Source organism: Hevea brasiliensis, chromosome 6, assembly GCF_030052815.1.
Source record: "Hevea brasiliensis isolate MT/VB/25A 57/8 chromosome 6, ASM3005281v1, whole genome shotgun sequence".
Lineage (NCBI taxonomy): Eukaryota > Viridiplantae > Streptophyta > Magnoliopsida > Malpighiales > Euphorbiaceae > Hevea > Hevea brasiliensis.
The window spans coordinates 77033904-77052599 of record NC_079498.1 but is presented as its reverse complement, the minus strand read 5'-3'; positions in this window follow the sequence as shown (position 1 = coordinate 77052599).

Below are 18696 nucleotides of genomic sequence, written 5' to 3'. Positions count from 1 at the left end.
TGTTTTCCTGTATATCGTTCTTTCCAGCTGGTCAACATTCTCTTTCAGTCCTTGATAGAGAGCAGCTTGTTTTTCTTTCTCTTTCCTTTCCTTAGCACACTCTTTCAAGATATCGTTGATGAGTAGTGCCTGTTCTTTTAATTCGAGCTTCTTCTTTTTGTTTTCCTGTTTATACTCTTCAACGAGCACCTCTTGGTATTTCATCTTTTCCTGAAGCTTACTATTCTGTACTTTCACTTCTTTTACCTCAGCTTGGAGAGAGTCTTTTTCCTTTTCCCACTATTCCTCTTGCTCTTCGAACCCCATCCTTTCGGCCCTTGCCTCTTCCTTGAGCCTTCTCACTTTTCTTTTAAGTTTCTACTGTTGGTCCTCCAACTGCTTTATTTGTTCTTGCAGTTGTGAGTTCTCGGTGTTTGCTTTTTGTAGTGAGTCAAACAGACGATTATCAGCTTCTTTTAATAGGATGTTTTGGCGAGGGTTGTTGTCCTCGAATTCTGTAGTTGAGTGTTCTCGGTCCCTGTCAGCTCTCCATTTAAGATAATCGCCCGAGGCACTCGGGCCTTTAGGCGATCTCTCCATTAGAGTAATGTTTTCCCAAGACTTGCGAGCCAGTTTCAATCCTTCCTCTTCCTTGAGCTCATGGTAGAAGTGACCTTGGTGGTGTTCTTCAATATTGATCATGGACTGCGTTGAGCCAAACTGCCTCATTACCAATGCCGGAGTGTAACTTGTATATCCGGTTACTCTGATTAGGGATACCGACTGATTACCCCCGGTACCGATCAAAACGGGTTGGCCTGACATCCATAGCTTCCTCCAACAGTAATCATGGCTATTGAAACTCAAAATCCGTTCCCACCACTGCTGTTCATTCTTCGGACTGATTACTAACCGGGTCATCTTCTCGATGGGAGGCTGGTCAAGGTACCAAGTTAATCCCTTTGTCTCCGCAGGACACATGTGACTGATAATCCAAAGGTATAGCAACTGAGAACAACACTTAATGGACCCTTTCCCTTGTTGTCTGTAGTAGGTTAGGGTTAACAAGGTTTCCGCAAGAATAGCCGGTATCGGATTGATCTCCTGCCTTTCTACCGTCCAGAATGCTTCCACCGCGCTGCAAGTTACGATTCCCAATGGTCCCGGGAACAAAATCAGACCATAGATCCCCAAGGTGAGTGCCACTGAAGCTTGATTCTATTTTTCTCTTGGAGGTACTGATCTAACCACTTCTGGAGATATGTCCAATACCAACCATGTGTGTTTCCTTTGACTGTTTCTTTTGACTTTGCCTCCTCCGAAGGAATACCCAACAAATGTGTTAATCGTTTCCAGGTCTGCCTATGCTCAAGGTGTAGGTAGATCCGATTATGTGTTGAATAAGGGATCCCTAGTAATGCCTGATATTCTTCCATAGTGGGAATTGTATCAATATCATTGAAAGAGAATACCCTGTACTTGGGGTTCCAAAGCGACAACATGGCTTTTAATGCCGGGATTTGGACCTTGACTCGCATTAAGGTTGCAATCCTCCCATACTTCTCTTCAAATTGTGCCTTGACCTGATCGGGAAGCAACCTCCATCCATTAGACAGACCCTCGAGGCTGTTCATTCTGACTTCAATTTTATTCAGATCTAATGAAGGTAGTAAGCTAGCATGTGCCTTGGAAACATCATTTTGTGGGGGTACTAGAGTATGAATCGATTTGGACCAAAGTTTAGCATTCTGAACTTCTTCTGCCGACTGACTCGAGGATGCCATGATAAATATGATGCCTATCCTTTTACAGACTCTTGGTTTGGTAATGCCTGCGGGAAAATTTGTTAGCAAGATAAATTAGGGTAATTTTGAATCGTACCGTTGACAGGATGACACGTACACATTTATCAAAGTAGGAAAATGTGTAGGCATTTTAGTAGAATTCAAGATTACCCTCATAAAAAAAATGAACAAAAGGAAATTAAAGCAGAAAAAGGATAAGGGTAAGTATGCCCCTTTTGTCCTATAATAGGGAGACTCCTGATATCGGACGAGCGCTACCTATCTAGATAGTTCTACCTTACAAGGTAGCTTACTACGGCTTTCAGCTATCGTGATAGTTTAGCTCGGGATCTAATTTTCTAAAAGCCACAGGTTCCCAAATTGCCCCTACTGTAAACAGTAGAGCCCCATTCTACCCCCATGATATTATCGGGAAAATTCCACGAGTATCACAGTGGATAGAACGAGTTTCAATCTGAGCAGAAGCCTTCACGGATACTAACGGGGTAAAACCCACGGGTACCACTACATGACCCCCTCCTATTTTCCTAAAAGGGTAAGAAAGCCCGGGTATAGGGCCAAAGTGTGTGAGGACATCGTGTGAGTGTTCAGTGCGTGAAGGGACACCTTTACCTCTTCCCAATTCAGGGGGATTTTGTTTTTCCGTTTTTCTTTTTCCTTTTTTTTTTGAAACAAAGAGCACTGTAGGAAAATAAAACAGGCAAAACAAGCAAAATAGTTAGCCGCAATAACAATAATTAATGTATAAAACATCGCCGAATGAGCCCATCTAACTATAATTTGATTGGACAAAATTAAATCTACTTTTGGACCACTAGGCCGGGGTTAAGTCAGTCTTTGAAGTCCCCAGCGGAGTCGCCAAGCTGTCGCAAGAGATTTTGCGGTCGCCTGGATGATCACTCACCGAAGTGGGAAAGAGTGAGGAGTCGCCACCTTAGTTTTGAGGGAAACTAAGGAAAACCATTTGTGAAGATAAATTGAAATAAAACCACTTCAAAACAGAGATTCTAGGTTCGGGGTCCGTAAACGGGTGGGGAAGGTGTTAGGCACCCCACCTCGTCCCTTAATGAGGGTAAGTAGACTTAACTTTGCATTAGTTAGAAGGGCTTGAATGGACATGTTGATCCTTTTGACTAAAGGAGCATTTGATTTTTCACTCAATTTGGATCACCCAGATACATAAGTAAATGAGACAACCTTAGTAAGTTACTGTCGCAGGTTAATCTTATCTAAAAGAACTATTTATTTAAGATTTAATTTAAGAGTTGTATAAGAACTCTTCTCCGAACTCTTTAATATTTATTAAAATTTTGAGTTAAGATCGGATAAGAACTCTCTTCCGATCTCTATTAAATCATTAAAAACTTTGAGTTGAGACCGGATAAGAACTCTCCTCCGATCTCTATTAAGTATTTATTTAAAATTTTGATTTGAGACCGGATAAGAACTCTCCTCCGATCTCTATTAAGTATTTATTTAAAATTTTGATTTGAGACCGATAAGAACTCTCCTCCGATCTCTATTAAGTATTTGTTTAAAATTTTGATTTGAGACCGGATAAGAACTCTTCTCCGATCTCTATTTAAATTAACAGGAACCTTAATGGGATCTTTCCGATCTCCCAAATTTTAATTTCAGCTATATGTCATAAGGTCCTAAAGCTAAAGATTCTGACGTTCTAAGGTGTTGGGGGGGGGGGGGGGGTAAGACTTCTAATTGATATTTTGTGACTAAAAAAAAAAAAACTGGACTAAATTTTGCTGACCTCCCCTAAGGTCACTTTACCAGTGTCTATTAATGTCCGATATATTCTGTTTCTTTTACTTTGGTTTTATCCCACTTTATGGCATCTTGCCGAATTGCCGTTTACGTCAGCCTAATGTTGTGGCTATTTTCCTGAAGTGTTATTCAGGCTCTTTCTCTTAAAAGAGACCCGTAAGTTGCAGTTATCTACATTTTACCCTATCACTTACACGCTACTAGGAACTAGAAAATTTGCATTCAGAAACGACAAAGGTTAATAAAACGATAGACTGATCACTAAAGAAATAAACTCGAGAGTAACATTCTTTAAGGTTCTTTGGCACTAAATGAACTTGGAGAAAATCACATGCATAAAAAGGCAAAGAAAATGCAAAAAGTAAACGTAAACACTTAACAAAACGGCAATATGAGCTCTTACCTGTAAGGAGCTAAATCTATTGAAATGACTACGGGGTGACGAATAGTAATAAGACAGCAGACTGATTAGCTTGAGGGCTGACGTTCTTTGTGAACTGAAGGGTGCTTAGCTAAAATGCAATAAGATTAAGATAAAAACCGAGTGAAATGAAATTGAGCTTGAATAATGGGAATGAAGACAGAGATGATAGAGGGCTGAAAGTGAGAGTGTGACCAGATAATGAACAAACTGAAAATGTAGAGTTCCAGTATTCAGAATCCTTTTCAAGAAAACACTTCAGAAAACTAGTTTCAAAAGTCTTTCTAATCAAAACTTCAAAGTAGCAGAGTAACAAACTGAATCAAGTTTCAGAGTTCTCCCGCTATAATAACTACCTCTCTTTTTTTGCCCGTCCCTTGAACAGTTTTTCATGCAGGTATTTATAGGAATCGGGTGTTCCCCATGAAGGGTCAGGATTTATTTTGAGGGAGATGGAGGGTCAAGATTTCGAAGGACATTATCGGATGTTCAGGAATTAAAGAGAATCAAAATGAATGGCTGAGATCACTCTTCAGAATTTTTGTCCTTTTCTTCTTTCAATCTGACGGTCCCAAATCTTCTCGTCCGGAACGATCTGAGGGCTAAGAGCGAAAAATGCTGGTATTATCGTCTTCTCTCTTGATCCAAGGGTTCCGGGTTTGTCCTTGCCAGTGAGATCAACGGTGGGGATTGGGATGTACAGGACTGTCATGACATACCCTGGCACCTGTCAGCATTGCGGTCAATTCTTAGGCGTGCGGTGGAGATCTCGTCTGCAACGCTTTAACTACCTCGGCTCTGATTCTGATGACGGTTATTTGGGATTTGTCTTATTCCTTTTGTCTTCTGATCCCTCTTCTTGACACGCTCCTATTCCGATCTCTCATGCTAATCTCCCATCTTCCGATCTATTATTCCGATCTTTCCCTTTCTCTGGTCCGGTCTGGTTAAAGCATTAATTTCCCCTCGATTCCCGAGGCGTTCCCTTCGTTTTCTGCTCAGCAATAAATGCCCGTTTTCCCCTATATATACCCCTGACGACAGAGACATTTCCTTCATCTGATTTTTCTCTCTTCCTTCTTTCTTTTTCAGTTCTAGCTGCTCTGGCGGTCGTTCCGGCCATGATTGTGGTTTTTGATCCCTCTCCGATGGACTTCCTTATTCCTCGACTGAAAATTTACGACCCCGGTGATCGCATAACCTTGTCTGATGCTCCGCTGACCCTTGGTGGTTGCTTCCTCAAGTTCATTCAGCTTCTCTTCACATTGAGTGTTCCGACAGCGGTTTCCTCCCACATTGGGTGTTCTGACAGCGGATTAAGCTCCGATCGGCGACACCCTTGGGATCAGTTATAAACCTGGGACTCTTTAGATAGGATGTTCCATCGGTCTCTAGAGATCGCCCAAATGATGTAATCCTTCAATGTAATCAGATCTCTAGAGATCGCCCAAATGATGTAGTTAGACCTTTATTGTAATCCGATCCCTAGAGATCGCCCAAATGATGTAATCCGATCTTTTGGAAATAAAAATCTTGTTTCTCCAATTATTATCTTATTGATTATTTTCCGATCTCTTATATATTTGTCCGATCTGGTTCCTAACAAAACGACTCTTAACTAATCCTTCATTCAAGATATTCAACTTATTATGCCGATCTCCATTTAACCGATCTCCTTGGAATGTTCGAATATTTGAGAGAAGTGTCAGAACAGCTGGCGAGTCCCACCAATCGATGCGTTGCCTAGAGCCTCGTGAGCATTAAATGCTCGGACTAGTATAAATAGGGGTGGGGGGGTTAGCCAGTTGTTCTCTCATTCCATTTTCAGTCCCCTGCTCACAACTTCGAAGTTCTCTCGTTTTCTCAAGTTCTTCCGACGCCGATCAGACTCTGGTAAGGGCTTTGATCTTCTTTTAGTTTAAGTTCTTTATTTATTTTGAAAATGAGCGGTGCCGAAGGTCAAAGAGCGGCGAGTCCTCCTTCCATTCAGTTCTCGTGGTCGTCTGACGAAGAAGAGGTGGTCGGACCAAACGTGCAAACAGAACCTCCTAGGGCCTCTGTTCTAGCTCGGGGGCGGATCGGGCCATCAAGGCACGTACCTTCTTCAGGGAGGGAGAATCTCCCTATGGACGAGCTGCCATCGATCTTACAAGAGTCCGATCTATAATCGTTTAGCCAGGAGTACAATATTCGCCCTGATTCGTACGAACTTATCCGGTGCCACGGCTATCACCGAGCCGATCACTTCTTTGAAGAGAATGACCTGGTTATGGTATACGAGGAACAGTTAAAGGCCGGTCTTCGGTTCCCTCTGGATGACTTCTTCAAGGAGGTCCTAAAACTTCACCGGGTGTGCATTGCTCAAGTTCATCCTAACTCATGACGGATCTTAGTAGCCTTCCGAGGTCTGTGCCGAGCTAAGGGAATCAGACCTATGGCTAAGGTGTTCGCCGAACTGCACAGGCTAACTCGCCGAAAGGAAGACGAGCACTGGTTCTTTCAGGCGAAGCCTCATTGCGGTCTCTTCACCGATCTGCCCTCCTCCCTTAAAAATTGGAAGAACCGCTTCTTCATTCTGAGGAGCAAAAATCAGACCTACTTTGAGGACTTCCCCCGTAGCTGGTGGCACCAGGGGCCCCTACTTCCGAAGTGCATTAACTTGAACCAGGAGGAAAGCTTAATAGTGATGGATCTGAAGAATCAGGCTGCCACTCAAAAGTATTCCTGTTTAGATGCGGTGACCGCCGAGCTGCACCATTGGAACATACAGTTGCTCACCGGCCAAGATCGCGAACTTCCGCTCTCTGACCTTGGCACTGGTATTTTCTACATCTCAGATCTCAGGACCTTAGCGATCTCACTGACCTCTTCTTTGTGCAGATATGGCGAGTGATGAGGGTTCTAGGAAGCGGAAGAAAGAAAAAGAGATCTCCCGGAAAGTAAAGGAGATGAAGCGTTAGGAAAAGCTTCGAACTCCCGGCCGTGAACCAAGGGAGACGCAAGGAGGCCCGTCCCGACCTTCGGGTCCGCCAATCACTGAAGCTGTCCGATCTCCTCCTCAACAGGAAGAGCCGGCTCCACCCCCTCCAGTTGCTCCAAGCACAGAAAGGGGTCCTTCTCAATCTTCTGTGAAATCCTCTTCTCGTGGCGCTCAAATGTTGATGGAGTCCCTGAAGAATAACCGGACTGTTCGGGAGAACCCCGGTTTTGCCAAAGTCTTGGGGTCTTCCATCTGCCTTCGGGAGGATCGGGAAAGGCTATCCCCGGACAGCCTTGACGATATCTTGACTCGCTCCATGAGCTTGAACGTGGAGTGCCTGGTGAACCAGACCATTGTTCGGGAAAAGGCTCATCGCCTAGGCAAGGAGATCGAGAAGAAGAATCAGGAAATGGCTTCCCTCCTATCCCAACTCGCATCCGCTCAGGATTACATATCTCAAGTCGAAGGGCGGGCGAAGTTCTATGAAGACAGAGTGGCCGAACAGAATCATGTTCTGGCTGAAAGGGATCGTGCTCTCAGGGAAGTCGAGGCACTCCGGGCCAACGAAGCTTCTCAGGTCGCCCAACTTATCGAGGAGCTTAAGGCGAAAGACGAAGAAATGGTGACAGGGATAGCTGGTGCCTATGTGAATGCTCACAAGGACCTCTTGGCCGAACTCCAGAAGCGTTACCCAGAAGAGGACTTCTCTTGGATGGCCGACCTGGCTCCCGGAGGCGAGGGTGAGGATAGTGAAGAGGAAGGAGAGGATGAGCAAAATGTAGATCAGGCTGGGGGTGATCCCCCAGCCGAATAACTTGTACAAATTTTGCAATGAAATGAAATAGAATGCCTTTTTGTTTGATGAATGGTTGTGATCGGAAAATTTCTAAACACTTGATTGTCTGAATATATTGAAACAACTGAAAACTATTATTATCCTGTGTGAGAGATCGGAAAATACAACATGCATGAGATTGTTAAACGGAACTTAATTGAAAATTTTGGCTTGAACATCTAAGATCGGGATCTTCATTAAACCGGATTAGAACCTTGGCTTGGCTATTTCTAAAAAGAGAGGTCGATTATAAATATTGGCAGTAAGGTTCTGGTGTTAATTCAATCTTGTTTGACAAGAGAGATCGGGAATACAGTTAACTGGTCAGGATATTCGACAATTGGCTTGAGAGATCGGTGAATGATTTGAGAGACCGGTAAGGCTTTAACGGATACGAGAGCTTAGTATTAACTCGACTCTCTGTGAAAAGAGATCGGAACTGTGATTAGATGGCAAGAAGAGACTTAGTGCTAGGGATCGGTTTCAAAGTTCATTGATTCTGGGGATCGGCCAAAATATGGTGTCGACATTATGGAGTACAATTTGTGAAATATAATTCATTTTAGTCATTTATTGAAATCATAATTTTATTGAGGTTCCGGAAATTTTATAGAAAATCCGGTAGAGTACCGGCTAAAAATGGAGAAAACAGTTCTTCGGAACCTGTGAAAAACACTTCCAATATTTTCAATCAATCTCAAACTCCATTTCATTAACAAAATCCCAATATTTTTTTCAACAACATTTCCATTCCTCAATCATTCATCTCATATGATAATCATGTAAAAGACATAAATAAATATTCACTTTTCATTCATAAACACAATTTCCACTATTTACATTAATGCCAAAATACATTACATAAGTTTCAATTACATATGAGAAAATAAAAGTTAATTACAAAATACCCAAAATGAAACCTAGTGTCCTACCAATGCACTGACGTCGGTGAGGCGACACGGACACTATGCAGAGCTGCAGAAGGTCTCACCCAGTCTGTGGTCTACTGGACTCTCGGTCGGTCTCTCCAGAACCTACGTGTGGCAAAAGCAACGCGCTAAGCAATAATGCTTAGTGGTGCCAATAATAAAATAAAAAGAAATAACAGAAAATAAATATGCAGTGAATGTATCGATGTCTCATTGCAAATAAATTTTCGTTGAGTATTTGTAGTCTTACTTATTTTGTACTTGTTATATTCACTATTCATTAAATTTATCCACTTCATTTTTGGTTGCCCAAGTAACCTATACTGGACGACTGGACTGGATAAGCGGGTAAACTGGCACTGGTTATCAAGTACCTCGGGCCGTCACACCATCGGTCACTTATGTATCTCCTGTTCAATGTAATAGCTAATAAGTCAGATAACATTAGGCACAAGGCCAAGTCTCAACACAATGTTAGAATGGCTAAAAGCCATGAAATCACAGAATCGCATAATGCCATGTGCAGTACTGCTAACTGAACCCTATTGGCATGCCAAGCTATCCAAACCAATGTTGTTAGGTATACTAGGGCATTTTACACTTTTGAGTTTTACAATTTTTGAATTTCAAGTTTTGGTGTTACTATTCACTTCATTAGTCAACCAAAATGTTGAATTTTGCATAAAAAATAGGTACATTGGTTTTAATACTCCCAACATAACACATTTGCATTCAAAATTTGTTGGTATTGGTTGCCAATACCATTTCTAAGCTTAAAGTTAATGGAGCAGAATTTTCAGTTTTCATACCTTATTTTTACTGCTCTATTAGTCATTTTTGCAGTGGGAATTTGGCAAAATGATCAACATGAAAGTTGTTCCTTATTTTGTCTAGTTAAATTTCCTTTTTTGAATCACTTCATTTGGAGTTTTGTAGCTCAAGTTATAGTCCAAAAACTACAACTGGCCGGATTAGAATTTTTCTGGACTGACCATATCTATAGTACAGTGAACAGTGACTGCAACTCCCTTGTTGGATAGGTTCTGGTCATAATTTGGGGTAGGTTTCTTCATGAAAATTGTTGGTCTATATCTTAGATTGTTTCTGGTAAAATTTCAGGTCAATTGGACCATTCTACGCTGAGTTATGGCCAAATGACCAAATACTGTTCATTTGGTCATTCTGCAGAAACAGATTGCAGGTCACCCGGATTGGGGCAAGCTTTTGGTCCACTTGGTTTGGTTTTATGGGAATAGTTTCTTCACCAAAGTTGTGCCATTATGTGTCTAGTTTCATGTCCAATTGGCCTTGCACCAATTGAACCTGTAAAATTCAAGTTATGGCTGCCCAAACCTGCTGGACTCATGTCTAATTCTGCAGGTCACCATGGGCAGCCTAGCCAAACTCAAATCCCAAGCTACAACTCACTTCAATTCTTCATCATACGCAGCTAAATGGTCACTAATTGACCATTTAAACTTTCATTCACCAACACATGAACAAGATCCAAGTTTTTGTGTCCAAACCCTAGCTCAAATTCAAGGTTCACACAACACATGTCAATTAGGCATACTAATCCATTTCAAATTTATGTCTACACATCAACACCATTTCTAAGCCATTTTAAATCCATCAAAACCATCAACATTATCCTTCCTTAGGGCTGCCAAATTCCATGGTGTACATACACATAAGTTGTATTTCATTTGACTTACAATTTCATACTCATTTTAAGTCCCTAACATGGATTAAAGAGAGAAATATGCATAAATAAGCACTAACCTCTTGTAGCTCAAATCCAAGCCAACCAAGAATTTAATTTTTCTTTAATTTCTTACTCTTTCTTGGCTGCCAAACACTTCTCCTTAGTGTGGGTATAAATTTTAGTGAAGGGAGGATAAGGTTTTGAGGTGAGGAAGCTTAGGAAAATCAACCTTTAAAAGAGAAAATGGAGAGAAAGCTTCTTGGCTATGGTGGACGGGAATTGAGAAAAAAAGGTTCAGTTTTTTCATTTCAATTTTCTACCCATTTGACTCATTTTAATTGGTTTATGGACATGTGTCATAATGTGATTGGGTGAGAGTGCTTAGTGACATAAGCATGAGGTTAAAATTGCAATTTTATTTCATTTTCTTTTCTTTTCTTTACTACTCATACTCATATTCAATTTTTAGCAATATTTATTCACATTTTATGTCATAATAATTATTTACTTAACTGGACAAGTCAGCCAAAAATCACCTCTGAAGGCGAAATGACCAAAATGCCCTCCGTTTGGCTTAACGGGCCAAAATTGTTTGTATCGATTGAAAAATTTTTCTAAGTATTTTCTTGGCATTCTAATGCCATAGAAACCTCAATGAACCTTCTCTAGAGTCCCAAAATTTATTTTATAAATTTTCCCCCAGGTCTAGGGCTCCTAGTTGCGAGAACCGCAACTTCCTACTAGGTTACCCATCGCTTGGGCACCAGCTCATTTAACTTGGTTGTATTTTATTTCTAAAATTTTTCCTAAATTTTTCTTATTTATATTTGAGTTAATTATGGTTCCTCACTTTAGTTTAAATATTTTTCCGGACGTTCTAACTGTCCGGACCGACACTGGTCACCGGAACAGTAGAATATACGGAATTTCTACAGGGAGGGTGTTACACAATCAATGTCGTGTTGTACACCAAGACAAAGCAATCTTAACCCCACTAATCGAAATCAATGAGGGAGGTGGCTAGCTAGCTATATGAGTACTCATCCAATCTCAACCTCAAACTGGCAAGCTAGAGAGGGAGGAATATAACTAATCTCAATCCCATAAATGGAGAAGAACATAGTGATATTGCCATGCCAAGTGTGAATCCAAAACCAAATTCAAAATCATAGTGTTCAAACATTTCATACAAAGTACTAATAAATTTTCATTCCAAATTTCCATTTACAAAATAGGCAACACCACATTTCTCAAAGCTATAATAAACATAAATCGCTCATAATACATGTTCAAATAAATTTTTAAGTAGAAAATAAAAATTATTGTGCACAAATCTTGTACATGAGTTTTTCCTTACTTCACTCCCATCTAGTTCCTTCCTCGGAAGGCCCTTTCTCCACTGAAATACAATATTAAGGTGTTTCAATATTTATCCAAATTTTGTCTAACCATAATTCTAATAATTAAAATTTTCATTTGAAAGTGACTTACAAGGTCTTATAAGTAGAGCTCTTTATATTCTTGGTTATGGAGGTTACTATTCATTTGACCAATTGGGTAAAATATTCACTTTTTCATACTTAATAGGTATACTAGTTTTAATTGCACCCATATACCACATTTTGGGTTACAATTATGTTGGTATTGATTGCCAATTGAAATTTCAAACTCCCTAAGTAAAATTCTAAAATTTCAGTTTTAGGTTACTTGGTTTTATTGTTCCATTGGACCTTTTACAATGGAAATTTGACCAACTTTTAATCAAAGTTGTTCCTTAATATCTTAGCTTTAATTTTCTTTTTGAATCACTCCATTTGGAGTTTTGTAACTCAAGTTATGCCACTTTTTCTAAGGTTGGCCGGATTGGTCAAAAATCCAGAATTCTGGGCCAATTCTGGTTCTGACGGATTTAGGGACCTAAGTTTGGTTGGCAATTTGACTTGGTTATGGTCAAAATTTGGGTTTGTGTTCTTCATTAAGGTTGTTATACTATGTCTAAGCTTTCCAATGGTATAAAAATCAGGCCATTTGAACCTTTCTACACCATGTTATGACCATTTGAACAAGTACTGTTCATATGGTCAATTCTGTGCAGTAACAGGGTACCAAATCCGGATTTAACCAAATTTTACACTAACTTATGGTCAGTTTTAGGGTAAGGTTTCCACATGAAAATTGTTTCTTTGGGTCTTAATTTTCATCTCCAATTGGCCTCACACTAATTGAAGTAACATAATTTCAATTATTGCTATTTGAGTGGACCATGGTCAGGCTGTCTAGAATTGGACATTACACATTCACAATTCCCTTTCAATTTCAATCATTCAATCACACTCCTAACCACACCAATTGACCAATTTAAGCGTCAATTAGGTCAATTTGCATAAATTCACCAAACCCCCAAAATTTCCTCCAAATTTCTAATTATCAATAACCCTAATTATGCATTTACCATAATTCATGAAATTAAAGTATTCCAATAATATCTACTCATTCAATTGGACTTATATACATGGTTAATTGAAATAAAATACATCATCTTCCCCAACATCCCATGGCTACCGAAATTCATAGAATTCCTTAACACATCATTTTTGTTTCATTTTCAACAAATTCTAACTTAGATCACTTGCCTAAGCATGAATATAAAAAGAAAATTGGAAGATTCATCACTAACCTCTTTGTTGGATTTCCCAAGTCTTCAATTCTTCAATTCTCTTCTTCCTTTTTGTTTCCCAAATTGTCTAGCAAGGTCTAAGGATGAGTTTTAGTGTTGGGACTTTGGGAAATTATGAGAGAGAATTGGAGAAATTTAAGCTTACAAAGCTTTAACAATGGTGGAATTTGGAGAAATGAGAGACAGAAGAGAGAAAAGGAGATAACAAGGAGAAGAAAAGAAGAAGCAATTTTTGTTTCTTTTAAATTTAAATTTTTATTTATCTATATTTATCCCCATAATAACATAATTAAAAATTAAAATGATTAATTATGTCATACTTACCTCACCTCGATGATTTGATAATGCTTTTATTTCTATTTTCTTTTTCTTTTCTTTCCATAATCTTTTCACTTTAAATCGATTTTTCATAAATTTAATTTCCTACTTTTTAATGGACATTTAGGCCAAGAGTCACCTCTAAAGGTGATTTGACCACATTGCCCCTTACCGGTCTTATGCGTTTTTCCAACAGTGCTAAATTGCTTCCGAAACCCTGATTCAATTATTTGAGCTTGTTCTTAATTCCTTTTTGTGGTTTTCATAGTTCCACTAACTTTGCAATAATTCTTAGGCTTGGGATGTCACAGTGTCCCACACGAAATTTGGGCAGCAACTGATCTCGCAGTCACTTCCTAGTACGGTCACCCATCACTATGGCCTTGGCTCATTTAACATTTTATACTTTGTTTCCTTTATTTCCATTTCACCTTCATATAATTTCTATTAATTTTTGTTTATGGCTTTTCTAGATAACTTAATTATGGTTCTAAGCCTCTTAACTGTCCAGACCAATACTAGTCACCGAAACGGTAAAATGTATAGAATTAATGAATGTGGGATTGTTACATATGCTTCCTAAATAATAATAATAATAATTTGGGAAGAAAAACAACAAAACACTTGAATTTTAAAAGGAGTGATGTAACTATTTAAAAAAAAAAAAGAAAATAGTAAGACAAGTACAAATCAAATGTTGCCCCTGTCTTGTACAAATTAGAAATTCTATTAACCTATTGAATATTTTCAATCATAAGCTTCCTCCCATTCATCCATAGCTTCAGACAACTCTGCTTGACTTGGAGCTCCTCGTAGTAGTCCATGTGAACTGAAAATATTTGTATTTGATTTTATTCCTGAATCAGAAAAGCTTTCTACACGTTCTACTTGTTTTACAGCATCTTCTGTCCGAACAAATGTGGCATATGCATTTGAAGATGATTCAAAATTTAAGCCACTCCACTGATTAATTAAAGCTAAAATAAGAGCTTCTTTTCCCTTACATGCAAAAGTTAAAACATCCACTGATGATTGCTAAAAAAATAAATGATACATTGAATGGTTATATATATATATATATATATATATATATATATATAAATTTTTTTTAGATTAGTTAAAATAAAAAAATAAGTTAAAATATAATTTGAAATTCAGTTATGCTTTATCTAATATTTTAAATTTAAATATTTTATATAATTAATAATCAAAAGAAGATATTTCTAAATGATTAGATAAACCAACTATTTAATCATTTTATTGAAATTTTAAATATTTTATATTTTAAAATTTTGATACACTAATAAAATAAAGAAGATAAATTAAAATAAAATTTTAATTTTTAATCTTGTAAATTTTATTAAAAAAGATAAACTAAAATGAAATTTTTAATATTTCAAATTTTATAAATTCTATATACTAATAAAATAAAGAAAATAAATTAAAATGAAGTTTTAAATATTTTAAAATATGTACATTCTAAATATTTTATATTTTTTAAATAAAATTATTACGTACCTTTTTTATTTTTATAATCACATTATATGATTTTGTTATGGTAAAATTTTAATTAACTATAATTTTATTTCAAATGTTGATAAATAAATAAGTTATTAGTAGATTATTTTTTATTATTTTTAAAATTAATTAACACAGTGATATATCAATAAAATGATGCCATGATGATTTTTAAATATCATTACTAAAATTCCTAGACTTTAATTATAAGAAATGTTTTAAAATTAATATATATATATATATAATTAACACAGTGATATATCAATAAAATGATGCCATGATGATTTTTAAATATCATTACTAAAATTCCTAGACTTTAATTATAAGAAATGTTTTAAAATTAATATATATATATATATATAATTAACTTGTGGCACATTCTTGTAAAGCCACGCATAAAGCTCGGCTTTTCAAATTTTAAAATAAATTGATTAACATAATATTTTCTATTACTTTTTTAGTTAGTTGACAAATAAAGAAAAAAAAAGACATATAATGCGGCAATTTTTAAAGTATCAATATTAAAATTTTTAAAAGATATAGTAAAAAGGATTTTAGATAATTATTAATTTTTATAATATAAGATTTTAGTAATTGAAATTTTAAAAACATTTAAATTAAAAGTTGATATTTAATATGATAAAATAATTTTTATATAAAAATATTAAACAAAAATGGGAGGCTTTGCTACATAGCGATTTTTTAAACCTTTTTATTAATATAAGCAGCACACTATGGTGAAGCCATTTTGTAAGCTCAGCTTTAATATATACTAGTCGATTTACCTGCGCATTATGCAAATTATTTATTTATTTTATTATATTTTATATTTTGGAATCATACTATAAAATTTTTTAATGTGAAAATTCATAATTAACTATAATAAATACAATTAATATTTTATGTCTATCAAAATTATATTAATTTTTATTTTTTAAATGATTATTAATTATTTTGCATCTAATTATTTCTCGTTAAAAATGTCAGAATTTACTATTTTAGAAGTATGAGTATATTGAAAAAAGTTTATATATTATTAGAAAGAATTGTCCAAAATAGCAAATATAATAATAGCTATGCTAGAAAATAAAATCTTAAACATTATGCTAGATAAAGGAGATAGATATTCCAAAGACTGCATTTCGGACTAGATACAGGCACTATGAGTTTCTTGTGATGCCGTTTGGGTTAACCAATACCCTAACACCTGTCATGGATCTCATGAACAAGGTATTCAGACAATATTCGGATCACTTTATAATTGTATTTATTGATGATATCTTGGTGCATTCCAACAGTTTAGAAGAGCATGCACAACATCTAAGAATGGTTTTCTAGACGTTAAGGGATCACCAGTTGTATACCAAGTTTTTTAAGTGTGAGTTATGGCTAAAGAGTATATCCTTCTTGGGGCGTGTTGTGTCAGAGAATGGCATTGAAGTGGATCCTAAAAAGGTAGAAGTAGTGGCAAACTGGCCAAGGCTAACTATAGTGATAGAGATCAAGAGCTTCTTAGGTTTGGCTAGCTATTATAGGAGATTTGTTCCTGATTTCTCTAAGATAGCTGCTCCAATGACTAGGTTAACTTAGAAGAATAAGAAATTTAAATGGAGTGATGAATATGAGAGCTTTCAGAAGTTTAAGGAGTGTTTGATTTTAGCACCAGTACTGGCTCTATGTACATGTTAGTAGCATGTCCTAAAGCATATCATGAAATTGTATTTTGTAAATATTTATTTCTTTATTAATGGCAAATATCTTTTTCTTTTAATTTTAAATGTTTTAAATTTAATCGAAAACTATCCTTTAGTAACTTATTAGATGTTCCATTCTTAAAGTGTTAAGAATATGAGTGATGGAATATTCTGGTACAAGTATTATAAATTTTAGTTTACAGTTTTAGATACTTTATAGGATAAGATCTATCCATAAATTGTCATTTTGTTTGTTCCCATCGATTAGTATGAGATACTAATGATATGGAATGATGAGTCTCATGCCATATAATAAATAAAATCGACACTTATGAGATAAGTCGGCCAAACCAGTGACGTAAGATGATATGTACATGGAATTTACTCTTGTCAATACATAATCATCTAGATCATAATAGTACATATAGTCTTTTGACCTAAGATAATATAGTTATCTTGTGTATAGATGGTTTAATTTTGATATTGCTTTCATGCTTGTGCTAAGTGTGAGTATATGGGCATGTGTTGGCTCTGACTAGTTATATATGGAGATTTAGTCAAGATGGGATCCATTACCTTAAGCAAATAGGAATAAAATTCTATATCCATTTAAATTGTGCTTGATAAGTCAAGTTCCTAGCCAGGACAGATAGACTTAATCAGAAAAAAGTTTCTGACTAAAAAGTCTTATTAATCAAGAATTGAAATTAAAGTGAGGATATATGATTCTAAGTAAAAGAGTTTGACATAAATCATAACTCTAGCTAGAATCAGGATTTTGTAACGGAAAGATTTTAGTGTATGGTATGTATGATCAAGGTTTATAAGTTAAGGATTAATTCATAGTTAATTAGGTAGTCATAGTCATGGTACATTATGCTAGATGTCAACCGTGATTTATGAGAACTAAAAATGAAAAGGAAATTTCATTTTAAGTATAGAATAGTTTCAATAATATTAAAGAGTTAATATTATGCTTGTAACATCCTCACTTTAGCTAGTCCGTACAGTCTACTGTTCCGGTGACCTGTGACACCCCTTACCCGTGTACAGTATACCCGAGTAAGTAATGCCACCTGGTATACCGGCACACTCTAATATTCCTCAATTAATTTAGACAATGCTTTTGCATATAATTTATGAAATACAATTTATTTAAACCATTTATCAAAAGTATCATTCATTTAAGGTTCCGAAAATTTTAAGGAAAATCCGGCGGAGTACCGGCTAAAAATGGAGAAAACCGTTCTTCGGAACCTGTTAAAAACACTTCCAATAAACAAATTCATTCATTCTCAACTTCAATATCATCACAAAACTCAATATCAAGATTTCAACAATTTTTCAGTTTCAGGTTTCAACAACCTTTTCATTTCTCAACATCCATTTCTCATATACAAGCAATAAATACATGCTCAAATCTTGCATTCATAGTCATGACTTTCATTATTTACATAAACATCAAAATATATTACATGAGTTCAAATACATATGAGAAAATACAAATCTGCTACAAAATATCAAAATGACAAAATGACACCTAGTGCCCTACCGATGCACTGCAGGTAGTGAGGTGACACGGACACTGAGCAGAACTGTCAGATGGACTCACCCAGTCTGTGGTCTACTGGGCTCACGGTCGGAATCTCCAGTACCTACGCGTGGCAAAAGCAACGCGCTAAGCAATAATGCTTAGTGGTGCAATAATATAATAGAAGAAAATAGCAAGAAAATAAATGTATATACAATGTGTATGCTTTCTTTGTTTGATCTTGGTATATTCATTAATTCATTAACTTTGTTCACTTTTATTCATTTGGTTGCCCTAAGTAACCTACACTAGACGACTGGACTGGATAACGGGTAAACTGGCACTGGGTATCTAGTACCTCGGGCCGTCACACCATCGGTCACATATGCATCTCCCGGTGTGCAGCACGGCTAACAAGTCAGAATAATATCGAGCACAAGGCCAAGTCTCAATGCAAAGTCGAATGGCTAAAAGCCATGAAATCACGAATGGCATTTTTGCCATGTGCGATCGCTAACGGAACCC